The 20,307-nt window shown below is 44.0% G+C and overlaps 66 non-coding genes and 3 pseudogenes across 66 annotated transcripts; all 69 read left to right on the forward strand.

Annotated features, from left to right (window-relative positions):
• Nucleotides 1-127: 127 nt before the first annotated feature.
• On the forward strand, nucleotides 128-249 carry LOC136431867 (5S ribosomal RNA; annotated as a pseudogene).
• Nucleotides 250-519: 270 nt separating this feature from the next.
• LOC136431869 (5S ribosomal RNA) lies at nucleotides 520-643 on the forward strand (annotated as a pseudogene).
• A 75-nt stretch (nucleotides 644-718) lies between these two features.
• On the forward strand, nucleotides 719-837 carry LOC136431754 (5S ribosomal RNA). The gene has a single exon (XR_010755297.1). It is a non-coding gene; the product is annotated as a 5S ribosomal RNA (ribosomal RNA).
• A 74-nt stretch (nucleotides 838-911) lies between these two features.
• Nucleotides 912-1,030, forward strand: LOC136431755 (5S ribosomal RNA). The gene has a single exon (XR_010755298.1). It is a non-coding gene; the product is annotated as a 5S ribosomal RNA (ribosomal RNA).
• A 75-nt stretch (nucleotides 1,031-1,105) lies between these two features.
• LOC136431756 (5S ribosomal RNA) lies at nucleotides 1,106-1,224 on the forward strand. The gene has a single exon (XR_010755299.1). It is a non-coding gene; the product is annotated as a 5S ribosomal RNA (ribosomal RNA).
• A 75-nt stretch (nucleotides 1,225-1,299) lies between these two features.
• LOC136431757 (5S ribosomal RNA) lies at nucleotides 1,300-1,418 on the forward strand. Its single transcript, XR_010755300.1, has one exon. It is a non-coding gene; the product is annotated as a 5S ribosomal RNA (ribosomal RNA).
• A 75-nt stretch (nucleotides 1,419-1,493) lies between these two features.
• Nucleotides 1,494-1,612, forward strand: LOC136431758 (5S ribosomal RNA). Its single transcript, XR_010755301.1, has one exon. It is a non-coding gene; the product is annotated as a 5S ribosomal RNA (ribosomal RNA).
• A 75-nt stretch (nucleotides 1,613-1,687) lies between these two features.
• On the forward strand, nucleotides 1,688-1,806 carry LOC136431760 (5S ribosomal RNA). Its single transcript, XR_010755303.1, has one exon. It is a non-coding gene; the product is annotated as a 5S ribosomal RNA (ribosomal RNA).
• Nucleotides 1,807-1,882: 76 nt separating this feature from the next.
• LOC136431762 (5S ribosomal RNA) lies at nucleotides 1,883-2,001 on the forward strand. Its single transcript, XR_010755304.1, has one exon. It is a non-coding gene; the product is annotated as a 5S ribosomal RNA (ribosomal RNA).
• A 75-nt stretch (nucleotides 2,002-2,076) lies between these two features.
• Nucleotides 2,077-2,195, forward strand: LOC136431763 (5S ribosomal RNA). The gene has a single exon (XR_010755305.1). It is a non-coding gene; the product is annotated as a 5S ribosomal RNA (ribosomal RNA).
• Nucleotides 2,196-2,270: 75 nt separating this feature from the next.
• Nucleotides 2,271-2,389, forward strand: LOC136431764 (5S ribosomal RNA). The gene has a single exon (XR_010755306.1). It is a non-coding gene; the product is annotated as a 5S ribosomal RNA (ribosomal RNA).
• Nucleotides 2,390-2,464: 75 nt separating this feature from the next.
• Nucleotides 2,465-2,583, forward strand: LOC136431765 (5S ribosomal RNA). Its single transcript, XR_010755307.1, has one exon. It is a non-coding gene; the product is annotated as a 5S ribosomal RNA (ribosomal RNA).
• A 75-nt stretch (nucleotides 2,584-2,658) lies between these two features.
• LOC136431767 (5S ribosomal RNA) lies at nucleotides 2,659-2,777 on the forward strand. Its single transcript, XR_010755309.1, has one exon. It is a non-coding gene; the product is annotated as a 5S ribosomal RNA (ribosomal RNA).
• Nucleotides 2,778-2,852: 75 nt separating this feature from the next.
• Nucleotides 2,853-2,971, forward strand: LOC136431768 (5S ribosomal RNA). The gene has a single exon (XR_010755310.1). It is a non-coding gene; the product is annotated as a 5S ribosomal RNA (ribosomal RNA).
• A 75-nt stretch (nucleotides 2,972-3,046) lies between these two features.
• On the forward strand, nucleotides 3,047-3,165 carry LOC136431769 (5S ribosomal RNA). The gene has a single exon (XR_010755311.1). It is a non-coding gene; the product is annotated as a 5S ribosomal RNA (ribosomal RNA).
• Nucleotides 3,166-3,240: 75 nt separating this feature from the next.
• Nucleotides 3,241-3,359, forward strand: LOC136431770 (5S ribosomal RNA). Its single transcript, XR_010755312.1, has one exon. It is a non-coding gene; the product is annotated as a 5S ribosomal RNA (ribosomal RNA).
• A 75-nt stretch (nucleotides 3,360-3,434) lies between these two features.
• Nucleotides 3,435-3,553, forward strand: LOC136431771 (5S ribosomal RNA). Its single transcript, XR_010755313.1, has one exon. It is a non-coding gene; the product is annotated as a 5S ribosomal RNA (ribosomal RNA).
• A 75-nt stretch (nucleotides 3,554-3,628) lies between these two features.
• On the forward strand, nucleotides 3,629-3,747 carry LOC136431773 (5S ribosomal RNA). Its single transcript, XR_010755315.1, has one exon. It is a non-coding gene; the product is annotated as a 5S ribosomal RNA (ribosomal RNA).
• A 75-nt stretch (nucleotides 3,748-3,822) lies between these two features.
• On the forward strand, nucleotides 3,823-3,941 carry LOC136431774 (5S ribosomal RNA). Its single transcript, XR_010755316.1, has one exon. It is a non-coding gene; the product is annotated as a 5S ribosomal RNA (ribosomal RNA).
• Nucleotides 3,942-4,016: 75 nt separating this feature from the next.
• LOC136431775 (5S ribosomal RNA) lies at nucleotides 4,017-4,135 on the forward strand. Its single transcript, XR_010755317.1, has one exon. It is a non-coding gene; the product is annotated as a 5S ribosomal RNA (ribosomal RNA).
• A 75-nt stretch (nucleotides 4,136-4,210) lies between these two features.
• On the forward strand, nucleotides 4,211-4,329 carry LOC136431776 (5S ribosomal RNA). The gene has a single exon (XR_010755318.1). It is a non-coding gene; the product is annotated as a 5S ribosomal RNA (ribosomal RNA).
• Nucleotides 4,330-4,404: 75 nt separating this feature from the next.
• On the forward strand, nucleotides 4,405-4,523 carry LOC136431777 (5S ribosomal RNA). The gene has a single exon (XR_010755319.1). It is a non-coding gene; the product is annotated as a 5S ribosomal RNA (ribosomal RNA).
• Nucleotides 4,524-4,598: 75 nt separating this feature from the next.
• Nucleotides 4,599-4,717, forward strand: LOC136431778 (5S ribosomal RNA). The gene has a single exon (XR_010755320.1). It is a non-coding gene; the product is annotated as a 5S ribosomal RNA (ribosomal RNA).
• A 75-nt stretch (nucleotides 4,718-4,792) lies between these two features.
• LOC136431779 (5S ribosomal RNA) lies at nucleotides 4,793-4,911 on the forward strand. Its single transcript, XR_010755321.1, has one exon. It is a non-coding gene; the product is annotated as a 5S ribosomal RNA (ribosomal RNA).
• Nucleotides 4,912-4,986: 75 nt separating this feature from the next.
• LOC136431780 (5S ribosomal RNA) lies at nucleotides 4,987-5,105 on the forward strand. Its single transcript, XR_010755322.1, has one exon. It is a non-coding gene; the product is annotated as a 5S ribosomal RNA (ribosomal RNA).
• A 75-nt stretch (nucleotides 5,106-5,180) lies between these two features.
• On the forward strand, nucleotides 5,181-5,299 carry LOC136431781 (5S ribosomal RNA). Its single transcript, XR_010755323.1, has one exon. It is a non-coding gene; the product is annotated as a 5S ribosomal RNA (ribosomal RNA).
• A 75-nt stretch (nucleotides 5,300-5,374) lies between these two features.
• On the forward strand, nucleotides 5,375-5,493 carry LOC136431782 (5S ribosomal RNA). The gene has a single exon (XR_010755324.1). It is a non-coding gene; the product is annotated as a 5S ribosomal RNA (ribosomal RNA).
• A 75-nt stretch (nucleotides 5,494-5,568) lies between these two features.
• LOC136431784 (5S ribosomal RNA) lies at nucleotides 5,569-5,687 on the forward strand. The gene has a single exon (XR_010755326.1). It is a non-coding gene; the product is annotated as a 5S ribosomal RNA (ribosomal RNA).
• Nucleotides 5,688-5,762: 75 nt separating this feature from the next.
• LOC136431785 (5S ribosomal RNA) lies at nucleotides 5,763-5,881 on the forward strand. Its single transcript, XR_010755327.1, has one exon. It is a non-coding gene; the product is annotated as a 5S ribosomal RNA (ribosomal RNA).
• Nucleotides 5,882-5,956: 75 nt separating this feature from the next.
• On the forward strand, nucleotides 5,957-6,075 carry LOC136431786 (5S ribosomal RNA). The gene has a single exon (XR_010755328.1). It is a non-coding gene; the product is annotated as a 5S ribosomal RNA (ribosomal RNA).
• A 75-nt stretch (nucleotides 6,076-6,150) lies between these two features.
• Nucleotides 6,151-6,269, forward strand: LOC136431788 (5S ribosomal RNA). Its single transcript, XR_010755329.1, has one exon. It is a non-coding gene; the product is annotated as a 5S ribosomal RNA (ribosomal RNA).
• Nucleotides 6,270-6,344: 75 nt separating this feature from the next.
• Nucleotides 6,345-6,463, forward strand: LOC136431789 (5S ribosomal RNA). Its single transcript, XR_010755330.1, has one exon. It is a non-coding gene; the product is annotated as a 5S ribosomal RNA (ribosomal RNA).
• A 75-nt stretch (nucleotides 6,464-6,538) lies between these two features.
• On the forward strand, nucleotides 6,539-6,657 carry LOC136431790 (5S ribosomal RNA). Its single transcript, XR_010755331.1, has one exon. It is a non-coding gene; the product is annotated as a 5S ribosomal RNA (ribosomal RNA).
• Nucleotides 6,658-6,732: 75 nt separating this feature from the next.
• On the forward strand, nucleotides 6,733-6,851 carry LOC136431791 (5S ribosomal RNA). Its single transcript, XR_010755332.1, has one exon. It is a non-coding gene; the product is annotated as a 5S ribosomal RNA (ribosomal RNA).
• Nucleotides 6,852-6,926: 75 nt separating this feature from the next.
• Nucleotides 6,927-7,045, forward strand: LOC136431792 (5S ribosomal RNA). The gene has a single exon (XR_010755333.1). It is a non-coding gene; the product is annotated as a 5S ribosomal RNA (ribosomal RNA).
• Nucleotides 7,046-7,120: 75 nt separating this feature from the next.
• On the forward strand, nucleotides 7,121-7,239 carry LOC136431793 (5S ribosomal RNA). Its single transcript, XR_010755334.1, has one exon. It is a non-coding gene; the product is annotated as a 5S ribosomal RNA (ribosomal RNA).
• A 75-nt stretch (nucleotides 7,240-7,314) lies between these two features.
• Nucleotides 7,315-7,433, forward strand: LOC136431794 (5S ribosomal RNA). Its single transcript, XR_010755335.1, has one exon. It is a non-coding gene; the product is annotated as a 5S ribosomal RNA (ribosomal RNA).
• Nucleotides 7,434-7,508: 75 nt separating this feature from the next.
• LOC136431796 (5S ribosomal RNA) lies at nucleotides 7,509-7,627 on the forward strand. Its single transcript, XR_010755337.1, has one exon. It is a non-coding gene; the product is annotated as a 5S ribosomal RNA (ribosomal RNA).
• Nucleotides 7,628-7,702: 75 nt separating this feature from the next.
• On the forward strand, nucleotides 7,703-7,821 carry LOC136431797 (5S ribosomal RNA). The gene has a single exon (XR_010755338.1). It is a non-coding gene; the product is annotated as a 5S ribosomal RNA (ribosomal RNA).
• A 75-nt stretch (nucleotides 7,822-7,896) lies between these two features.
• LOC136431798 (5S ribosomal RNA) lies at nucleotides 7,897-8,015 on the forward strand. The gene has a single exon (XR_010755339.1). It is a non-coding gene; the product is annotated as a 5S ribosomal RNA (ribosomal RNA).
• Nucleotides 8,016-8,090: 75 nt separating this feature from the next.
• Nucleotides 8,091-8,209, forward strand: LOC136431799 (5S ribosomal RNA). The gene has a single exon (XR_010755340.1). It is a non-coding gene; the product is annotated as a 5S ribosomal RNA (ribosomal RNA).
• A 75-nt stretch (nucleotides 8,210-8,284) lies between these two features.
• Nucleotides 8,285-8,403, forward strand: LOC136431800 (5S ribosomal RNA). Its single transcript, XR_010755341.1, has one exon. It is a non-coding gene; the product is annotated as a 5S ribosomal RNA (ribosomal RNA).
• A 75-nt stretch (nucleotides 8,404-8,478) lies between these two features.
• Nucleotides 8,479-8,597, forward strand: LOC136431801 (5S ribosomal RNA). The gene has a single exon (XR_010755342.1). It is a non-coding gene; the product is annotated as a 5S ribosomal RNA (ribosomal RNA).
• Nucleotides 8,598-8,672: 75 nt separating this feature from the next.
• Nucleotides 8,673-8,791, forward strand: LOC136431802 (5S ribosomal RNA). Its single transcript, XR_010755343.1, has one exon. It is a non-coding gene; the product is annotated as a 5S ribosomal RNA (ribosomal RNA).
• A 75-nt stretch (nucleotides 8,792-8,866) lies between these two features.
• On the forward strand, nucleotides 8,867-8,985 carry LOC136431803 (5S ribosomal RNA). Its single transcript, XR_010755344.1, has one exon. It is a non-coding gene; the product is annotated as a 5S ribosomal RNA (ribosomal RNA).
• A 75-nt stretch (nucleotides 8,986-9,060) lies between these two features.
• Nucleotides 9,061-9,179, forward strand: LOC136431804 (5S ribosomal RNA). The gene has a single exon (XR_010755345.1). It is a non-coding gene; the product is annotated as a 5S ribosomal RNA (ribosomal RNA).
• A 75-nt stretch (nucleotides 9,180-9,254) lies between these two features.
• Nucleotides 9,255-9,373, forward strand: LOC136431805 (5S ribosomal RNA). The gene has a single exon (XR_010755346.1). It is a non-coding gene; the product is annotated as a 5S ribosomal RNA (ribosomal RNA).
• A 75-nt stretch (nucleotides 9,374-9,448) lies between these two features.
• On the forward strand, nucleotides 9,449-9,567 carry LOC136431807 (5S ribosomal RNA). Its single transcript, XR_010755348.1, has one exon. It is a non-coding gene; the product is annotated as a 5S ribosomal RNA (ribosomal RNA).
• Nucleotides 9,568-9,642: 75 nt separating this feature from the next.
• Nucleotides 9,643-9,761, forward strand: LOC136431808 (5S ribosomal RNA). Its single transcript, XR_010755349.1, has one exon. It is a non-coding gene; the product is annotated as a 5S ribosomal RNA (ribosomal RNA).
• Nucleotides 9,762-9,836: 75 nt separating this feature from the next.
• LOC136431809 (5S ribosomal RNA) lies at nucleotides 9,837-9,955 on the forward strand. Its single transcript, XR_010755350.1, has one exon. It is a non-coding gene; the product is annotated as a 5S ribosomal RNA (ribosomal RNA).
• A 75-nt stretch (nucleotides 9,956-10,030) lies between these two features.
• Nucleotides 10,031-10,149, forward strand: LOC136431810 (5S ribosomal RNA). Its single transcript, XR_010755351.1, has one exon. It is a non-coding gene; the product is annotated as a 5S ribosomal RNA (ribosomal RNA).
• Nucleotides 10,150-10,225: 76 nt separating this feature from the next.
• Nucleotides 10,226-10,344, forward strand: LOC136431811 (5S ribosomal RNA). Its single transcript, XR_010755352.1, has one exon. It is a non-coding gene; the product is annotated as a 5S ribosomal RNA (ribosomal RNA).
• Nucleotides 10,345-10,419: 75 nt separating this feature from the next.
• Nucleotides 10,420-10,538, forward strand: LOC136431812 (5S ribosomal RNA). The gene has a single exon (XR_010755353.1). It is a non-coding gene; the product is annotated as a 5S ribosomal RNA (ribosomal RNA).
• Nucleotides 10,539-10,613: 75 nt separating this feature from the next.
• LOC136431813 (5S ribosomal RNA) lies at nucleotides 10,614-10,732 on the forward strand. Its single transcript, XR_010755354.1, has one exon. It is a non-coding gene; the product is annotated as a 5S ribosomal RNA (ribosomal RNA).
• Nucleotides 10,733-10,807: 75 nt separating this feature from the next.
• LOC136431814 (5S ribosomal RNA) lies at nucleotides 10,808-10,926 on the forward strand. The gene has a single exon (XR_010755355.1). It is a non-coding gene; the product is annotated as a 5S ribosomal RNA (ribosomal RNA).
• A 75-nt stretch (nucleotides 10,927-11,001) lies between these two features.
• LOC136431815 (5S ribosomal RNA) lies at nucleotides 11,002-11,120 on the forward strand. Its single transcript, XR_010755356.1, has one exon. It is a non-coding gene; the product is annotated as a 5S ribosomal RNA (ribosomal RNA).
• Nucleotides 11,121-11,196: 76 nt separating this feature from the next.
• On the forward strand, nucleotides 11,197-11,315 carry LOC136431816 (5S ribosomal RNA). Its single transcript, XR_010755357.1, has one exon. It is a non-coding gene; the product is annotated as a 5S ribosomal RNA (ribosomal RNA).
• A 76-nt stretch (nucleotides 11,316-11,391) lies between these two features.
• LOC136431818 (5S ribosomal RNA) lies at nucleotides 11,392-11,510 on the forward strand. The gene has a single exon (XR_010755359.1). It is a non-coding gene; the product is annotated as a 5S ribosomal RNA (ribosomal RNA).
• A 76-nt stretch (nucleotides 11,511-11,586) lies between these two features.
• On the forward strand, nucleotides 11,587-11,705 carry LOC136431819 (5S ribosomal RNA). The gene has a single exon (XR_010755360.1). It is a non-coding gene; the product is annotated as a 5S ribosomal RNA (ribosomal RNA).
• Nucleotides 11,706-11,780: 75 nt separating this feature from the next.
• On the forward strand, nucleotides 11,781-11,899 carry LOC136431820 (5S ribosomal RNA). Its single transcript, XR_010755361.1, has one exon. It is a non-coding gene; the product is annotated as a 5S ribosomal RNA (ribosomal RNA).
• A 75-nt stretch (nucleotides 11,900-11,974) lies between these two features.
• LOC136431821 (5S ribosomal RNA) lies at nucleotides 11,975-12,093 on the forward strand. The gene has a single exon (XR_010755362.1). It is a non-coding gene; the product is annotated as a 5S ribosomal RNA (ribosomal RNA).
• A 75-nt stretch (nucleotides 12,094-12,168) lies between these two features.
• LOC136431822 (5S ribosomal RNA) lies at nucleotides 12,169-12,287 on the forward strand. Its single transcript, XR_010755363.1, has one exon. It is a non-coding gene; the product is annotated as a 5S ribosomal RNA (ribosomal RNA).
• A 76-nt stretch (nucleotides 12,288-12,363) lies between these two features.
• On the forward strand, nucleotides 12,364-12,482 carry LOC136431824 (5S ribosomal RNA). The gene has a single exon (XR_010755364.1). It is a non-coding gene; the product is annotated as a 5S ribosomal RNA (ribosomal RNA).
• Nucleotides 12,483-12,558: 76 nt separating this feature from the next.
• Nucleotides 12,559-12,677, forward strand: LOC136431825 (5S ribosomal RNA). The gene has a single exon (XR_010755365.1). It is a non-coding gene; the product is annotated as a 5S ribosomal RNA (ribosomal RNA).
• Nucleotides 12,678-12,752: 75 nt separating this feature from the next.
• On the forward strand, nucleotides 12,753-12,871 carry LOC136431826 (5S ribosomal RNA). Its single transcript, XR_010755366.1, has one exon. It is a non-coding gene; the product is annotated as a 5S ribosomal RNA (ribosomal RNA).
• A 76-nt stretch (nucleotides 12,872-12,947) lies between these two features.
• Nucleotides 12,948-13,066, forward strand: LOC136431827 (5S ribosomal RNA). The gene has a single exon (XR_010755367.1). It is a non-coding gene; the product is annotated as a 5S ribosomal RNA (ribosomal RNA).
• Nucleotides 13,067-13,142: 76 nt separating this feature from the next.
• Nucleotides 13,143-13,261, forward strand: LOC136431828 (5S ribosomal RNA). Its single transcript, XR_010755368.1, has one exon. It is a non-coding gene; the product is annotated as a 5S ribosomal RNA (ribosomal RNA).
• A 76-nt stretch (nucleotides 13,262-13,337) lies between these two features.
• On the forward strand, nucleotides 13,338-13,456 carry LOC136431830 (5S ribosomal RNA). The gene has a single exon (XR_010755370.1). It is a non-coding gene; the product is annotated as a 5S ribosomal RNA (ribosomal RNA).
• Nucleotides 13,457-13,532: 76 nt separating this feature from the next.
• On the forward strand, nucleotides 13,533-13,646 carry LOC136431864 (5S ribosomal RNA; annotated as a pseudogene).
• The last annotated feature ends 6,661 nt before the right edge of the window (nucleotides 13,647-20,307 follow it).

The following is a 20,307-nucleotide window of genomic DNA, read 5'->3' on the forward strand; positions in this document are numbered from 1 at the left end:
CTATACATAGTGATGTTTAGGCATCTCTTTTTATTTTTTTTTTTCCTGTCAATCATTCCATTTTTTTTTCTGTTAAGAGTAGCCTAACAAATTTTTTTCTATAAGTAGCTAACAAAACGTAGCTTTCGCCTACGGCCATATCACGTTGAATACATACCCGATCTCGTTCGATCTCGGAAGCGTAAGCAACGTTCGAGTCCGTCAGTACTTGGATGGTAGACCGCCTGGGAACACCGGATGCTGTAGGCATCTCTTTTTATTTTTTTTTTCCTGTCAATCATTCCATTTTTTTCTATAAGTAGCCTAAACAAAACAGTAGCTTTCGCCTACGGCCATATCACTTTGATAACACCCGATCTCGTTCGATCTCGGAAGTTAAGCAACGTCGAGTCGGTCGTACTTTGGATGTGAGACCGCCTGGGAACACCGGATACATGGAGTAGGCATCTCTTTTATTTTTTTCCCTGTCAATCATTCCATTTTTTTCTATAAGTAGCCTAACAAAACTGTATCCTCTTCGCCTACGGCCATATAACGTTGAATACACCCGATCTCGTCGATCTCGGAAGTTAAGCAAACGTCGTGGTTCCCCCGGTCAGTACTTGGATGGGAGACCGCCTGGGAACACCGGATGCTGTAGGCATCTCTTTTTATTTTTTTTTTCCTGTCAATCATTCCATTTTTTTTCTATAAGTAGCCTAACAAAACTGTAGCTTTCGCCTACGGCCATATCACGTTGAATACACCCGATCTCGTTCGATCTCGGAAGTTAAGCAACGTCGAGTCCGGTCAGTACTTGGATGGGAGACCGCCTGGGAACACCGGATGCTGTAGGCATCTCTTTTTATTTTTTTTTCCTGTCAATCATTCCATTTTTTTTCTATAAGTAGCCTAACAAAACTGTAGCTTTCGCCTACGGCCATATCACGTTGAATACACCCGATCTCGTTCGATCTCGGAAGTTAAGCAACGTCGAGTCCGGTCAGTACTTGGATGGGAGACCGCCTGGGAACACCGGATGCTGTAGGCATCTCTTTTTATTTTTTTTTTCCTGTCAATCATTCCATTTTTTTTCTATAAGTAGCCTAACAAAACTGTAGCTTTCGCCTACGGCCATATCACGTTGAATACACCCGATCTCGTTCGATCTCGGAAGTTAAGCAACGTCGAGTCCGGTCAGTACTTGGATGGGAGACCGCCTGGGAACACCGGATGCTGTAGGCATCTCTTTTTATTTTTTTTTTCCTGTCAATCATTCCATTTTTTTTCTATAAGTAGCCTAACAAAACTGTAGCTTTCGCCTACGGCCATATCACGTTGAATACACCCGATCTCGTTCGATCTCGGAAGTTAAGCAACGTCGAGTCCGGTCAGTACTTGGATGGGAGACCGCCTGGGAACACCGGATGCTGTAGGCATCTCTTTTTATTTTTTTTTTCCTGTCAATCATTCCATTTTTTTTCTATAAGTAGCCTAACAAAACTGTAGCTTTCGCCTACGGCCATATCACGTTGAATACACCCGATCTCGTTCGATCTCGGAAGTTAAGCAACGTCGAGTCCGGTCAGTACTTGGATGGGAGACCGCCTGGGAACACCGGATGCTGTAGGCATCTCTTTTTATTTTTTTTTTCCTGTCAATCATTCCATTTTTTTTCTATAAGTAGCCTAACAAAACTGTAGCTTTCGCCTACGGCCATATCACGTTGAATACACCCGATCTCGTTCGATCTCGGAAGTTAAGCAACGTCGAGTCCGGTCAGTACTTGGATGGGAGACCGCCTGGGAACACCGGATGCTGTAGGCATCTCTTTTTATTTTTTTTTTTCCTGTCAATCATTCCATTTTTTTTCTATAAGTAGCCTAACAAAACTGTAGCTTTCGCCTACGGCCATATCACGTTGAATACACCCGATCTCGTTCGATCTCGGAAGTTAAGCAACGTCGAGTCCGGTCAGTACTTGGATGGGAGACCGCCTGGGAACACCGGATGCTGTAGGCATCTCTTTTTATTTTTTTTTTCCTGTCAATCATTCCATTTTTTTTCTATAAGTAGCCTAACAAAACTGTAGCTTTCGCCTACGGCCATATCACGTTGAATACACCCGATCTCGTTCGATCTCGGAAGTTAAGCAACGTCGAGTCCGGTCAGTACTTGGATGGGAGACCGCCTGGGAACACCGGATGCTGTAGGCATCTCTTTTTATTTTTTTTTTCCTGTCAATCATTCCATTTTTTTTCTATAAGTAGCCTAACAAAACTGTAGCTTTCGCCTACGGCCATATCACGTTGAATACACCCGATCTCGTTCGATCTCGGAAGTTAAGCAACGTCGAGTCCGGTCAGTACTTGGATGGGAGACCGCCTGGGAACACCGGATGCTGTAGGCATCTCTTTTTATTTTTTTTTTCCTGTCAATCATTCCATTTTTTTTCTATAAGTAGCCTAACAAAACTGTAGCTTTCGCCTACGGCCATATCACGTTGAATACACCCGATCTCGTTCGATCTCGGAAGTTAAGCAACGTCGAGTCCGGTCAGTACTTGGATGGGAGACCGCCTGGGAACACCGGATGCTGTAGGCATCTCTTTTTATTTTTTTTTTCCTGTCAATCATTCCATTTTTTTTCTATAAGTAGCCTAACAAAACTGTAGCTTTCGCCTACGGCCATATCACGTTGAATACACCCGATCTCGTTCGATCTCGGAAGTTAAGCAACGTCGAGTCCGGTCAGTACTTGGATGGGAGACCGCCTGGGAACACCGGATGCTGTAGGCATCTCTTTTTATTTTTTTTTTCCTGTCAATCATTCCATTTTTTTTCTATAAGTAGCCTAACAAAACTGTAGCTTTCGCCTACGGCCATATCACGTTGAATACACCCGATCTCGTTCGATCTCGGAAGTTAAGCAACGTCGAGTCCGGTCAGTACTTGGATGGGAGACCGCCTGGGAACACCGGATGCTGTAGGCATCTCTTTTTATTTTTTTTTTCCTGTCAATCATTCCATTTTTTTTCTATAAGTAGCCTAACAAAACTGTAGCTTTCGCCTACGGCCATATCACGTTGAATACACCCGATCTCGTTCGATCTCGGAAGTTAAGCAACGTCGAGTCCGGTCAGTACTTGGATGGGAGACCGCCTGGGAACACCGGATGCTGTAGGCATCTCTTTTTATTTTTTTTTTCCTGTCAATCATTCCATTTTTTTTCTATAAGTAGCCTAACAAAACTGTAGCTTTCGCCTACGGCCATATCACGTTGAATACACCCGATCTCGTTCGATCTCGGAAGTTAAGCAACGTCGAGTCCGGTCAGTACTTGGATGGGAGACCGCCTGGGAACACCGGATGCTGTAGGCATCTCTTTTTATTTTTTTTTTCCTGTCAATCATTCCATTTTTTTTCTATAAGTAGCCTAACAAAACTGTAGCTTTCGCCTACGGCCATATCACGTTGAATACACCCGATCTCGTTCGATCTCGGAAGTTAAGCAACGTCGAGTCCGGTCAGTACTTGGATGGGAGACCGCCTGGGAACACCGGATGCTGTAGGCATCTCTTTTTATTTTTTTTTTCCTGTCAATCATTCCATTTTTTTTCTATAAGTAGCCTAACAAAACTGTAGCTTTCGCCTACGGCCATATCACGTTGAATACACCCGATCTCGTTCGATCTCGGAAGTTAAGCAACGTCGAGTCCGGTCAGTACTTGGATGGGAGACCGCCTGGGAACACCGGATGCTGTAGGCATCTCTTTTTATTTTTTTTTTCCTGTCAATCATTCCATTTTTTTTCTATAAGTAGCCTAACAAAACTGTAGCTTTCGCCTACGGCCATATCACGTTGAATACACCCGATCTCGTTCGATCTCGGAAGTTAAGCAACGTCGAGTCCGGTCAGTACTTGGATGGGAGACCGCCTGGGAACACCGGATGCTGTAGGCATCTCTTTTTATTTTTTTTTTCCTGTCAATCATTCCATTTTTTTTCTATAAGTAGCCTAACAAAACTGTAGCTTTCGCCTACGGCCATATCACGTTGAATACACCCGATCTCGTTCGATCTCGGAAGTTAAGCAACGTCGAGTCCGGTCAGTACTTGGATGGGAGACCGCCTGGGAACACCGGATGCTGTAGGCATCTCTTTTTATTTTTTTTTTCCTGTCAATCATTCCATTTTTTTTCTATAAGTAGCCTAACAAAACTGTAGCTTTCGCCTACGGCCATATCACGTTGAATACACCCGATCTCGTTCGATCTCGGAAGTTAAGCAACGTCGAGTCCGGTCAGTACTTGGATGGGAGACCGCCTGGGAACACCGGATGCTGTAGGCATCTCTTTTTATTTTTTTTTTCCTGTCAATCATTCCATTTTTTTTCTATAAGTAGCCTAACAAAACTGTAGCTTTCGCCTACGGCCATATCACGTTGAATACACCCGATCTCGTTCGATCTCGGAAGTTAAGCAACGTCGAGTCCGGTCAGTACTTGGATGGGAGACCGCCTGGGAACACCGGATGCTGTAGGCATCTCTTTTTATTTTTTTTTTCCTGTCAATCATTCCATTTTTTTTCTATAAGTAGCCTAACAAAACTGTAGCTTTCGCCTACGGCCATATCACGTTGAATACACCCGATCTCGTTCGATCTCGGAAGTTAAGCAACGTCGAGTCCGGTCAGTACTTGGATGGGAGACCGCCTGGGAACACCGGATGCTGTAGGCATCTCTTTTTATTTTTTTTTTCCTGTCAATCATTCCATTTTTTTTCTATAAGTAGCCTAACAAAACTGTAGCTTTCGCCTACGGCCATATCACGTTGAATACACCCGATCTCGTTCGATCTCGGAAGTTAAGCAACGTCGAGTCCGGTCAGTACTTGGATGGGAGACCGCCTGGGAACACCGGATGCTGTAGGCATCTCTTTTTATTTTTTTTTTCCTGTCAATCATTCCATTTTTTTTCTATAAGTAGCCTAACAAAACTGTAGCTTTCGCCTACGGCCATATCACGTTGAATACACCCGATCTCGTTCGATCTCGGAAGTTAAGCAACGTCGAGTCCGGTCAGTACTTGGATGGGAGACCGCCTGGGAACACCGGATGCTGTAGGCATCTCTTTTTATTTTTTTTTTCCTGTCAATCATTCCATTTTTTTTCTATAAGTAGCCTAACAAAACTGTAGCTTTCGCCTACGGCCATATCACGTTGAATACACCCGATCTCGTTCGATCTCGGAAGTTAAGCAACGTCGAGTCCGGTCAGTACTTGGATGGGAGACCGCCTGGGAACACCGGATGCTGTAGGCATCTCTTTTTATTTTTTTTTTCCTGTCAATCATTCCATTTTTTTTCTATAAGTAGCCTAACAAAACTGTAGCTTTCGCCTACGGCCATATCACGTTGAATACACCCGATCTCGTTCGATCTCGGAAGTTAAGCAACGTCGAGTCCGGTCAGTACTTGGATGGGAGACCGCCTGGGAACACCGGATGCTGTAGGCATCTCTTTTTATTTTTTTTTTCCTGTCAATCATTCCATTTTTTTTCTATAAGTAGCCTAACAAAACTGTAGCTTTCGCCTACGGCCATATCACGTTGAATACACCCGATCTCGTTCGATCTCGGAAGTTAAGCAACGTCGAGTCCGGTCAGTACTTGGATGGGAGACCGCCTGGGAACACCGGATGCTGTAGGCATCTCTTTTTATTTTTTTTTTCCTGTCAATCATTCCATTTTTTTTCTATAAGTAGCCTAACAAAACTGTAGCTTTCGCCTACGGCCATATCACGTTGAATACACCCGATCTCGTTCGATCTCGGAAGTTAAGCAACGTCGAGTCCGGTCAGTACTTGGATGGGAGACCGCCTGGGAACACCGGATGCTGTAGGCATCTCTTTTTATTTTTTTTTTCCTGTCAATCATTCCATTTTTTTTCTATAAGTAGCCTAACAAAACTGTAGCTTTCGCCTACGGCCATATCACGTTGAATACACCCGATCTCGTTCGATCTCGGAAGTTAAGCAACGTCGAGTCCGGTCAGTACTTGGATGGGAGACCGCCTGGGAACACCGGATGCTGTAGGCATCTCTTTTTATTTTTTTTTTCCTGTCAATCATTCCATTTTTTTTCTATAAGTAGCCTAACAAAACTGTAGCTTTCGCCTACGGCCATATCACGTTGAATACACCCGATCTCGTTCGATCTCGGAAGTTAAGCAACGTCGAGTCCGGTCAGTACTTGGATGGGAGACCGCCTGGGAACACCGGATGCTGTAGGCATCTCTTTTTATTTTTTTTTTCCTGTCAATCATTCCATTTTTTTTCTATAAGTAGCCTAACAAAACTGTAGCTTTCGCCTACGGCCATATCACGTTGAATACACCCGATCTCGTTCGATCTCGGAAGTTAAGCAACGTCGAGTCCGGTCAGTACTTGGATGGGAGACCGCCTGGGAACACCGGATGCTGTAGGCATCTCTTTTTATTTTTTTTTTCCTGTCAATCATTCCATTTTTTTTCTATAAGTAGCCTAACAAAACTGTAGCTTTCGCCTACGGCCATATCACGTTGAATACACCCGATCTCGTTCGATCTCGGAAGTTAAGCAACGTCGAGTCCGGTCAGTACTTGGATGGGAGACCGCCTGGGAACACCGGATGCTGTAGGCATCTCTTTTTATTTTTTTTTTCCTGTCAATCATTCCATTTTTTTTCTATAAGTAGCCTAACAAAACTGTAGCTTTCGCCTACGGCCATATCACGTTGAATACACCCGATCTCGTTCGATCTCGGAAGTTAAGCAACGTCGAGTCCGGTCAGTACTTGGATGGGAGACCGCCTGGGAACACCGGATGCTGTAGGCATCTCTTTTTATTTTTTTTTTCCTGTCAATCATTCCATTTTTTTTCTATAAGTAGCCTAACAAAACTGTAGCTTTCGCCTACGGCCATATCACGTTGAATACACCCGATCTCGTTCGATCTCGGAAGTTAAGCAACGTCGAGTCCGGTCAGTACTTGGATGGGAGACCGCCTGGGAACACCGGATGCTGTAGGCATCTCTTTTTATTTTTTTTTTCCTGTCAATCATTCCATTTTTTTTCTATAAGTAGCCTAACAAAACTGTAGCTTTCGCCTACGGCCATATCACGTTGAATACACCCGATCTCGTTCGATCTCGGAAGTTAAGCAACGTCGAGTCCGGTCAGTACTTGGATGGGAGACCGCCTGGGAACACCGGATGCTGTAGGCATCTCTTTTTATTTTTTTTTTCCTGTCAATCATTCCATTTTTTTTCTATAAGTAGCCTAACAAAACTGTAGCTTTCGCCTACGGCCATATCACGTTGAATACACCCGATCTCGTTCGATCTCGGAAGTTAAGCAACGTCGAGTCCGGTCAGTACTTGGATGGGAGACCGCCTGGGAACACCGGATGCTGTAGGCATCTCTTTTTATTTTTTTTTTCCTGTCAATCATTCCATTTTTTTTCTATAAGTAGCCTAACAAAACTGTAGCTTTCGCCTACGGCCATATCACGTTGAATACACCCGATCTCGTTCGATCTCGGAAGTTAAGCAACGTCGAGTCCGGTCAGTACTTGGATGGGAGACCGCCTGGGAACACCGGATGCTGTAGGCATCTCTTTTTATTTTTTTTTTCCTGTCAATCATTCCATTTTTTTTCTATAAGTAGCCTAACAAAACTGTAGCTTTCGCCTACGGCCATATCACGTTGAATACACCCGATCTCGTTCGATCTCGGAAGTTAAGCAACGTCGAGTCCGGTCAGTACTTGGATGGGAGACCGCCTGGGAACACCGGATGCTGTAGGCATCTCTTTTTATTTTTTTTTTCCTGTCAATCATTCCATTTTTTTTCTATAAGTAGCCTAACAAAACTGTAGCTTTCGCCTACGGCCATATCACGTTGAATACACCCGATCTCGTTCGATCTCGGAAGTTAAGCAACGTCGAGTCCGGTCAGTACTTGGATGGGAGACCGCCTGGGAACACCGGATGCTGTAGGCATCTCTTTTTATTTTTTTTTTCCTGTCAATCATTCCATTTTTTTTCTATAAGTAGCCTAACAAAACTGTAGCTTTCGCCTACGGCCATATCACGTTGAATACACCCGATCTCGTTCGATCTCGGAAGTTAAGCAACGTCGAGTCCGGTCAGTACTTGGATGGGAGACCGCCTGGGAACACCGGATGCTGTAGGCATCTCTTTTTATTTTTTTTTTCCTGTCAATCATTCCATTTTTTTTCTATAAGTAGCCTAACAAAACTGTAGCTTTCGCCTACGGCCATATCACGTTGAATACACCCGATCTCGTTCGATCTCGGAAGTTAAGCAACGTCGAGTCCGGTCAGTACTTGGATGGGAGACCGCCTGGGAACACCGGATGCTGTAGGCATCTCTTTTTATTTTTTTTTTCCTGTCAATCATTCCATTTTTTTTCTATAAGTAGCCTAACAAAACTGTAGCTTTCGCCTACGGCCATATCACGTTGAATACACCCGATCTCGTTCGATCTCGGAAGTTAAGCAACGTCGAGTCCGGTCAGTACTTGGATGGGAGACCGCCTGGGAACACCGGATGCTGTAGGCATCTCTTTTTATTTTTTTTTTCCTGTCAATCATTCCATTTTTTTTCTATAAGTAGCCTAACAAAACTGTAGCTTTCGCCTACGGCCATATCACGTTGAATACACCCGATCTCGTTCGATCTCGGAAGTTAAGCAACGTCGAGTCCGGTCAGTACTTGGATGGGAGACCGCCTGGGAACACCGGATGCTGTAGGCATCTCTTTTTATTTTTTTTTTCCTGTCAATCATTCCATTTTTTTTCTATAAGTAGCCTAACAAAACTGTAGCTTTCGCCTACGGCCATATCACGTTGAATACACCCGATCTCGTTCGATCTCGGAAGTTAAGCAACGTCGAGTCCGGTCAGTACTTGGATGGGAGACCGCCTGGGAACACCGGATGCTGTAGGCATCTCTTTTTATTTTTTTTTTCCTGTCAATCATTCCATTTTTTTTCTATAAGTAGCCTAACAAAACTGTAGCTTTCGCCTACGGCCATATCACGTTGAATACACCCGATCTCGTTCGATCTCGGAAGTTAAGCAACGTCGAGTCCGGTCAGTACTTGGATGGGAGACCGCCTGGGAACACCGGATGCTGTAGGCATCTCTTTTTATTTTTTTTTTCCTGTCAATCATTCCATTTTTTTTCTATAAGTAGCCTAACAAAACTGTAGCTTTCGCCTACGGCCATATCACGTTGAATACACCCGATCTCGTTCGATCTCGGAAGTTAAGCAACGTCGAGTCCGGTCAGTACTTGGATGGGAGACCGCCTGGGAACACCGGATGCTGTAGGCATCTCTTTTTATTTTTTTTTTCCTGTCAATCATTCCATTTTTTTTCTATAAGTAGCCTAACAAAACTGTAGCTTTCGCCTACGGCCATATCACGTTGAATACACCCGATCTCGTTCGATCTCGGAAGTTAAGCAACGTCGAGTCCGGTCAGTACTTGGATGGGAGACCGCCTGGGAACACCGGATGCTGTAGGCATCTCTTTTTATTTTTTTTTTCCTGTCAATCATTCCATTTTTTTTCTATAAGTAGCCTAACAAAACTGTAGCTTTCGCCTACGGCCATATCACGTTGAATACACCCGATCTCGTTCGATCTCGGAAGTTAAGCAACGTCGAGTCCGGTCAGTACTTGGATGGGAGACCGCCTGGGAACACCGGATGCTGTAGGCATCTCTTTTTATTTTTTTTTTCCTGTCAATCATTCCATTTTTTTTCTATAAGTAGCCTAACAAAACTGTAGCTTTCGCCTACGGCCATATCACGTTGAATACACCCGATCTCGTTCGATCTCGGAAGTTAAGCAACGTCGAGTCCGGTCAGTACTTGGATGGGAGACCGCCTGGGAACACCGGATGCTGTAGGCATCTCTTTTTATTTTTTTTTTCCTGTCAATCATTCCATTTTTTTTCTATAAGTAGCCTAACAAAACTGTAGCTTTCGCCTACGGCCATATCACGTTGAATACACCCGATCTCGTTCGATCTCGGAAGTTAAGCAACGTCGAGTCCGGTCAGTACTTGGATGGGAGACCGCCTGGGAACACCGGATGCTGTAGGCATCTCTTTTTATTTTTTTTTTTCCTGTCAATCATTCCATTTTTTTTCTATAAGTAGCCTAACAAAACTGTAGCTTTCGCCTACGGCCATATCACGTTGAATACACCCGATCTCGTTCGATCTCGGAAGTTAAGCAACGTCGAGTCCGGTCAGTACTTGGATGGGAGACCGCCTGGGAACACCGGATGCTGTAGGCATCTCTTTTTATTTTTTTTTTCCTGTCAATCATTCCATTTTTTTTCTATAAGTAGCCTAACAAAACTGTAGCTTTCGCCTACGGCCATATCACGTTGAATACACCCGATCTCGTTCGATCTCGGAAGTTAAGCAACGTCGAGTCCGGTCAGTACTTGGATGGGAGACCGCCTGGGAACACCGGATGCTGTAGGCATCTCTTTTTATTTTTTTTTTCCTGTCAATCATTCCATTTTTTTTCTATAAGTAGCCTAACAAAACTGTAGCTTTCGCCTACGGCCATATCACGTTGAATACACCCGATCTCGTTCGATCTCGGAAGTTAAGCAACGTCGAGTCCGGTCAGTACTTGGATGGGAGACCGCCTGGGAACACCGGATGCTGTAGGCATCTCTTTTTATTTTTTTTTTCCTGTCAATCATTCCATTTTTTTTCTATAAGTAGCCTAACAAAACTGTAGCTTTCGCCTACGGCCATATCACGTTGAATACACCCGATCTCGTTCGATCTCGGAAGTTAAGCAACGTCGAGTCCGGTCAGTACTTGGATGGGAGACCGCCTGGGAACACCGGATGCTGTAGGCATCTCTTTTTATTTTTTTTTTCCTGTCAATCATTCCATTTTTTTTCTATAAGTAGCCTAACAAAACTGTAGCTTTCGCCTACGGCCATATCACGTTGAATACACCCGATCTCGTTCGATCTCGGAAGTTAAGCAACGTCGAGTCCGGTCAGTACTTGGATGGGAGACCGCCTGGGAACACCGGATGCTGTAGGCATCTCTTTTTATTTTTTTTTTCCCTGTCAATCATTCCATTTTTTTTCTATAAGTAGCCTAACAAAACTGTAGCTTTCGCCTACGGCCATATCACGTTGAATACACCCGATCTCGTTCGATCTCGGAAGTTAAGCAACGTCGAGTCCGGTCAGTACTTGGATGGGAGACCGCCTGGGAACACCGGATGCTGTAGGCATCTCTTTTTATTTTTTTTTTTCCTGTCAATCATTCCATTTTTTTTCTATAAGTAGCCTAACAAAACTGTAGCTTTCGCCTACGGCCATATCACGTTGAATACACCCGATCTCGTTCGATCTCGGAAGTTAAGCAACGTCGAGTCCGGTCAGTACTTGGATGGGAGACCGCCTGGGAACACCGGATGCTGTAGGCATCTCTTTTTATTTTTTTTTTTCCTGTCAATCATTCCATTTTTTTTCTATAAGTAGCCTAACAAAACTGTAGCTTTCGCCTACGGCCATATCACGTTGAATACACCCGATCTCGTTCGATCTCGGAAGTTAAGCAACGTCGAGTCCGGTCAGTACTTGGATGGGAGACCGCCTGGGAACACCGGATGCTGTAGGCATCTCTTTTTATTTTTTTTTTCCTGTCAATCATTCCATTTTTTTTCTATAAGTAGCCTAACAAAACTGTAGCTTTCGCCTACGGCCATATCACGTTGAATACACCCGATCTCGTTCGATCTCGGAAGTTAAGCAACGTCGAGTCCGGTCAGTACTTGGATGGGAGACCGCCTGGGAACACCGGATGCTGTAGGCATCTCTTTTTATTTTTTTTTTCCTGTCAATCATTCCATTTTTTTTCTATAAGTAGCCTAACAAAACTGTAGCTTTCGCCTACGGCCATATCACGTTGAATACACCCGATCTCGTTCGATCTCGGAAGTTAAGCAACGTCGAGTCCGGTCAGTACTTGGATGGGAGACCGCCTGGGAACACCGGATGCTGTAGGCATCTCTTTTTATTTTTTTTTTCCTGTCAATCATTCCATTTTTTTTCTATAAGTAGCCTAACAAAACTGTAGCTTTCGCCTACGGCCATATCACGTTGAATACACCCGATCTCGTTCGATCTCGGAAGTTAAGCAACGTCGAGTCCGGTCAGTACTTGGATGGGAGACCGCCTGGGAACACCGGATGCTGTAGGCATCTCTTTTTATTTTTTTTTTTCCTGTCAATCATTCCATTTTTTTTCTATAAGTAGCCTAACAAAACTGTAGCTTTCGCCTACGGCCATATCACGTTGAATACACCCGATCTCGTTCGATCTCGGAAGTTAAGCAACGTCGAGTCCGGTCAGTACTTGGATGGGAGACCGCCTGGGAACACCGGATGCTGTAGGCATCTCTTTTTATTTTTTTTTTTCCTGTCAATCATTCCATTTTTTTTCTATAAGTAGCCTAACAAAACTGTAGCTTTCGCCTACGGCCATATCACGTTGAATACACCCGATCTCGTTCGATCTCGGAAGTTAAGCAACGTCGAGTCCGGTCAGTACTTGGATGGGAGACCGCCTGGGAACACCGGATGCTGTAGGCATCTCTTTTTATTTTTTTTTTCCTGTCAATCATTCCATTTTTTTTCTATAAGTAGCCTAACAAAACTGTAGCTTTCGCCTACGGCCATATCACGTTGAATACACCCGATCTCGTTCGATCTCGGAAGTTAAGCAACGTCGAGTCCGGTCAGTACTTGGATGGGAGACCGCCTGGGAACACCGGATGCTGTAGGCATCTCTTTTTATTTTTTTTTTTCCTGTCAATCATTCCATTTTTTTTCTATAAGTAGCCTAACAAAACTGTAGCTTTCGCCTACGGCCATATCACGTTGAATACACCCGATCTCGTTCGATCTCGGAAGTTAAGCAACGTCGAGTCCGGTCAGTACTTGGATGGGAGACCGCCTGGGAACACCGGATGCTGTAGGCATCTCTTTTTATTTTTTTTTTCCCTGTCAATCATTCCATTTTTTTTCTATAAGTAGCCTAACAAAACTGTAGCTTTCGCCTACGGCCATATCACGTTGAATACACCCGATCTCGTTCGATCTCGGAAGTTAAGCAACGTCGAGTCCGGTCAGTACTTGGATGGGAGACCGCCTGGGAACACCGGATGCTGTAGGCATCTCTTTTTATTTTTTTTTTTCCTGTCAATCATTCCATTTTTTTTCTATAAGTAGCCTAACAAAACTGTAGCTTTCGCCTACGGCCATATCACGTTGAATACACCCGATCTCGTTCGATCTCGGAAGTTAAGCAACGTCGAGTCCGGTCAGTACTTGGATGGGAGACCGCCTGGGAACACCGGATGCTGTAGGCATCTCTTTTTATTTTTTTTTTTCCTGTCAATCATTCCATTTTTTTTCTATAAGTAGCCTAACAAAACTGTAGCTTTCGCCTACGGCCATATCACGTTGAATACACCCGATCTCGTTCGATCTCGGAAGTTAAGCAACGTCGAGTCCGGTCAGTACTTGGATGGGAGACCGCCTGGGCACGGCTGATGCGCCCCCAAAGTCCCTACAGCTCAACCTGGGATCGAGAGTAAAAGAGAGTAAAAAGAGATCGAAGGGCCAGGATCGAAGGGATCGATATAATCGTGCATCTCTTGATATTTGAGGCCTGAAATCGTGTATTATTGAATATTCCAGACCTGAAAATGTGGCCAATGATCCAAGAAGTTGAGGGAGACACCACATCTGATTTCAAGTCGTCATGGACTAATGAAAACAAGCAATATTTGTCACAATGTGTACAAGCTGACAAATACACTGGGATTTCTATCAATACTTATCAAATTGCTATCAGTATTCATATAGTCAAAAGGAGCTGAACAAGATGAAGAGAATTCAGGTTCTGGGGCACTCGGTATGCCAGCTACTTCAGGTAGCCCCCCTGGGACAGAACTAAGAATCCTTCTTCTTTGTTCAGGTTCCGTTTTCTTTGTTATTCATTCAGTGATGGTAAAACACTTTCCGTTACATAAAAACAGTCAGTTTTAACAAAGTCAATGCAATACAAAAGTGTAGATTAGAAAAAGCCAAGCAGAAGTTTGATGGGAAGAGTGTGACCTTATTGATTTTTTGCTGTAAATTGATTTGTGTCCGTCCCTGCTCGTTTTGGTCACACGACCACCGTGACCTGGGCTTTGGGACCTATATGTAATTTCTTATTTATTTCCGAATAAAGAATGATTTTACTACTACTTTCCCGGGGTCAGTTCGAGGTCATGCACCAAAGTGAGGCTCGAGTTGGGGTCTCATTATTCTAACTCATAGGTTATGATGCCACCTTTGGTGGTACATTTCGCCCCTCTAAGGTGAAATACTGTGGTGCATGTGCCTTTCAAATAGAAAATATTGTTGTGGACATTTGCACCTGCTTTTGGCTTAACTTTTGTTTATTTATTTTTTACAGTTTTTGACGGGTGACTTGTTTATTTTTAACTTCCTTGAGAACATTTAGCGTCAATGTTTACATTTCGTACATCAATTTGTCACTTGGCATCAGTAAACCCGGCATACTGTAAATTCTAATTTAAATACCGAGCTGGTATCCTTGTGGGTAAAGATTAGAAGACATTTGGAGACAAGTTTCTGACCAGATCCATTCTGCAAACTAGGCTCTACAGGGAAGGCAGAACTCAGTGAGAAGGGCAGGGTACACGTAAAAACTATCCGTACCGGGCGCGCTCTTTTTTACCAGTTTGCTCCGATGATATTTAATTCTAGCAACATTAACTTACGCAAATAGTTGAGTCCAGATCATTCATTGTGGGCTGAAATCTAGCAGATTTTTCCTGTTAATTTGGCAATTCTTCGCTCTCTTTGGGTGAAGTAACGACAAGACAAATGGAAATTGGCGAAAACACAAAACTGTATTAACATATTTTATCATTTTTCAATGTGGTTACCAAATTCTGAACACCCAACATGCATGCATGATGTCACTGACACTTAACGTTACAGTGTATCTGTTGCACAAAGATGTACCCATCCTATGAATCATAGAATTCATCATCTCCGTTTAGGAAAACGGTAAAGGGAAAACATAAAAATGCCCCGAAATAAAGTGAATTAATGCAATGTTTTTGTACCAGTTTACCCTTTTTGTTGAATACATGGCAACAGAGGTTCTCTAAAACCACTGAAAATAGGGTGGAGGAAATGAAAAGTAGTTTCCTAGAAATGTTTAGAACAGCACATGTAGTCGTGATAAAAACAAGTTAAAATTGTACTGAAACAGAATCAACATTTTCAAACCATTCCAAGACACAACTAGAGGTTCCTTCTCAATTCAGAGGGAATATCTGTCGGTTTAAATATGGTCTCGGTGCCAAAAACTGACACGTGTTCACAATGGTTAAGAAAACTCCGATCTCGAATCACCACAGATTGGCAGTTCATTAGATCAGGTAAACATATGAATTCGTAAGATCTCATAACTGTCGACTTTATCAAAGCTGTAGTCCTCTCAGGAATAACGTAGAATCAGTCCTGTGCACCCAGCACTTGAGGAGCTTCTTTCAGAGCCACATTACACATCTCATCAATGTACCATCTCCTCAGGTACGTCGCGCGATTCTCCTCGTCTTTTAACAACTTGGCCAGGGTGTCTTGGATGCCTTTAAGATGCCCTAAGCTCAGTCCTTCCGTCTGGGGTAAGTCGTAAGACTTGCACACGGGCACATGCGCTGCCAGGTTCTTGAAAACCGTGTAGTTCAGGACGTGTGGAGCGGTGGCGGCGAGCTTGGATCGGAGTGAGTCGGCGTAGGCTTGAAGTTCATCCGCGCTCTCTCTCTTAGTGAGGAGGTCATCCCACAGATCGTCGATAGATGACATCACCTCTTCATATACTCCGGGTCGTCTGCATCCTTGTGACGGGGGTGAGGGATGGCTGGTGGAAGATCCACTCCTCCTCCCTGTGTAGAAGATAGCGTTGTAGGTTTGTCTGTGTCCACGTCGCTGTTAGCGTTGGTCGGCAAGTCTGTCCCCTCATTCTTGGGCAGTGACATCACATCCTCCAAAACGTCTGGCCTCTGTTGCACAGCAGTCTCCTTGGAGGTCTTGGCTGGGTCTGAAATATATAGAATAGAGTTAAAGTTCACATTGTAGTGGTTGCTCTTTGCAGTGTTTTATTCTTGAATTCATCATTAAGTTTAGAGGACGATTCCATTTACCTGAGAGGAAGATGAAAAGAAAATATTAAAGGCGTTGTCAAATAGTCTAGTTCATCCTTCTTCCTGCTGCCTGACCCCGTAACCTATAGAGAATGGGGGTCCAAAAGGGCTACTTCATTGTGCTGAAATAACAGCAGACACCTCATACCTTGCTCCCGTTCGGAGGCACTGCCACTCACGGGGCTGTCGACATAAGCGGGCGCTTGTGCGGCCTCCACGTCCGTGGACACTGTAGTCAGTTCCTTCAGCTCAGCTGAAGATTCTTGGTTCTCTTGCCTTGCCGCCATAACGGTCTTCCCGGAGGACCTGGTCGGGTCTGAATAGAGAGTAAACGTTCACATTCAGTGGACGTTTTCAAGATGTTTAATCTGAATTCTTGTACTTTTCTTCCAAATTCATGGCCAGTTTTCTTGTCTTGTGTCTGAGAGAAAGATTCTCTGTGTTATGTGTGCAAAAAAAAGAACGTTAAAAGAAAAGTCAATGGACAGATCTATGACGCCTCTCACCTTGACCCCGTCCGGAGTCATTGTCACCCGTGGGACCGTCGCAGGAGTGGCGCTCTGAATCCACCTTGACATCCCCCTCACCATGCCCACGTGTACCGTCCTTGTCTGGCGTGTGGAATGAGTCAGGTGGGCTGGACGGCGGGGTTGTTGTTAATGACGGCTCTGACTTGACGTCAGTGATATCGCCGGCCGCGGATGGTGCCGAGGTGTCCGTGCGGTGGCTGCTGACTGACGTTCCCGTCTCTCCTTCCTTGGAAACTGAGGAGCGGCGCTCATGGCTTGGCTCGACTCCTTGCTTCGTAGCAGACTCACTCAGAGGCTTTGCAGGGTCTGAATGAAATGAAACAATACGCATTATACTGTGTGGGTTTTTTCATGTTAGCTCCGCTTTACAGTGGTGTAAAAATATTTCCTTGCGTTTTTTTAAGCACTTCTAGAAACGTGTTTCGAAAAAAAATACAGTTCACACGTTGATGAAGGTTAGACATCCAGGTAGTAAGATATGCCAAAAATAGTTACTCAAGCAATTGGATAAATTTTTGAAACAGACGTTTCAGACAGCATCCGCTGTCTTTCGTCAGTGACTAAGGAAAGGACTGGGAAACCAGGTTTTATACCAAAACTCTGAATAAATATGTTAATGAGGTAAAGACAGTTCACATTTTACAGAATGAACAGCAGACATCTCTTACCTTGACCCCGTCCGGAGTCACTGTCAGAAGAGGGCACGGCCGCCGACGGCGGTGAGTTGTCCTGCAGTTCCGGTGTAGACCGCGCAGGCTCTGGTGCTGCTTTCGTAGAAGTCTTAGTAAGCTTGGCAGCGACTAAGTAAAATAATAATAAAAGTATACGTTTTGTCATTTTCATGCTTGATAAGACGGCATTCTACACCAATAAAAAATATCATCCCCATATATCTACACTTGTTTCAATCTTCCATGAAAAAATCATTTTCTATGTCTCCTTGCCTAACAAGCTCATCTCTGGCCTGAAAGGCGTTTCAACATACATACCGTTTAGAAACAGAAAACAGAGGTTCCTTACCCTGTGTAGAACCACTTTTCACATCCGCGTCGCACACAGTAATCGTAACTTGCAGGAAAACTTCTTCCTTCTGCCGGCTGCCTTTGTCATCGGCTCTTTCTATGGCGTACCACCATCGGCTCGGTAAGCCGTCCACTGACTCTAGCGCGGCGGCCACATCGATAGGAAGCTCAGCGATGGTCGCGTCTTTGCACCGCTTCGCCTTCCGTAGTTTCAGGATTATTGGCTCTGTCGGCGCCCAATGGGAGAATTCGGCAGCATGCTCCCAAACTAGACCATCCGATTTCTTCTTCTTTGTCTGTTGCCTTTCTTTACCGTGACGAAGGGTAACTACATACTTTCCTTGGCTGTGGCGACCAACTTTCCCTTCATGAACAGTGACGTTAAGTTTGGGCTCGCCGGACTGTCTCTTACCGCCAGGCCTCAGCAAGGACAGGGTATGAACTACCGTGAGGAACGCTGATGCGGCCTTGTGCAACACCCCCATTCTATCAAACGGGATAAGCAAATACGGCTTTACACAACGAGGAGCTTGAGAAATACACGTGCGGCATCATCAATAGTGCTGTTATGTTTGGTTTCTGTTCCACAGCCACGCTACAACAATGTAAATGTTGTTCTAGAACACTTCGTGACAATCGCGAAACCCGTGTGTACTGGAACAAGCATTATTTTGCTCTTGACATTGGTGACGTGGGGCTTGGATATTTATGACGTTTTGGCATCAATGACGATAGATTAATCCTTAAACAAGTTTTAACTAATTTCCAACACAAGAATTGGACTTACCCAAATTTTCGACCGTACGACATCGTTCTTTGTCAAGGAGTGATCGATCCACCGCTGGGATCACTTGTTTAAGAATGATTTCTACCAACACAGATGAACTTTCAAGCTACGATAGATTAATGTCCTTGACTACTGTCTCAATGACGGTAGACACTTACATGTATATCTCTAGTCAAGAGATAAAGCTATCAATCAATCAATCACATGTTTTTTTTAATTGTCAACAAAGAAACAAGAATATCGCAGCCAGCTCGTCTTGTCAGCATAGCATTGAGAGGGGAACAAATAGCCAGGCAGCGGAACAGACAGAGGAATGGTTACTTGCCACACGCATTGTCCTCTATCTGCAAATATGACTTGTCCAATGTCCTCGGTTCCAAGGAACATTCAGCCATGTCCATCAGGAGCTTTGAAGGGGCGGTTTACTGAATCAGCTACCATGTCAGTATCCTCTCTCTGAATGTCGCGAAAGCTGAAAGTGATCGATCCGGTTGTGCCCTGGGCTGGTGGCTGTGCAGAATATTTCAACTCAAAATGCACACAATGAGGTAACTATATGGTTATTGTGACATCGTTGGGTACTTTAATTGGAGTATGCAGTTCATGTTTCCTGTTTCACAATAGTCTTGTATTTAGATTAATCTTCAGACATTGTTAGATACAATGAGATCTTCGCAGTGACGACATGATAGTTTACACTTTGGCAAGAATTTCAAGTTCGTGGTAAGCTCAATAACACGGTTTGCAGGCTTGCTATATTTACTGTTATCTTTGGATGAAGAACTAAATCAAAGGCTAATTCACAAAGAGAGTCGTCACACGACCACTACAAAAAATACTTGGAATGCTTGAAATGCCACATTTCTCATTCAGATCAAGGCAAGCCGCAAGGGGGCCCAAACTTACATCACTTACTCCCTGCCCCCAAAACCATCTACCACTCAAAAATCATAACCATAGCGCTTGCAAAAAAATCGACCACAAACTTTAGGCGGATTGGTAAACTTTCCTCATTTATTATGCAAATTACCTCCTGGTTTTCCTAATTAGTATTTCATTATGTAAAACATTACCCAAGCTATTTACTAGTACATGCCACAAATCATGAAGATCTGTCAACCCCTTCTGTAGTTATTCGCCTCAAAAGGTTACAACAAAAACGCCTACTGTAGTTCCAAACAAGCCGCTAGGGAGCCGAAACTTACACCACTCATTCCCTGTTTCAGATTCTATGTACAGTATTACTGAAAAATCATGAACCTGGCACCTCCAAAATTCGACCTCAAACTTTGAAGCTCCGCTGCAGTGCCTTGAGTACCAGCTAGGAGTTCCATTTGCGAACTTAACCTTCCTCTTCGACATTCCTACCTATTCACCTAAAATTATGCACAACCGTTCACAGCTCCTTGAGTTATGCTGTGTACATACAAACACACAAACATACACAGCCCGATGCAGTACTGCAGAAAAGCGCCAGGAAAACCATTTTTGACCTCAATTTTCTCAACCGCTACTCATTAGTATTAATATTAAAAATCATAAAGATTCATCAACGTTTCTGTCACTTCTGCCTTCATACAATCACACAAACATGCAATGTCCGCTGCAGTACTGTTGAAACACGCCAGGTGAACTATATTTGAATTCGAACTT

Source organism: Branchiostoma lanceolatum, chromosome 3, assembly GCF_035083965.1.
Source record: "Branchiostoma lanceolatum isolate klBraLanc5 chromosome 3, klBraLanc5.hap2, whole genome shotgun sequence".
NCBI lineage: Eukaryota > Metazoa > Chordata > Leptocardii > Amphioxiformes > Branchiostomatidae > Branchiostoma > Branchiostoma lanceolatum.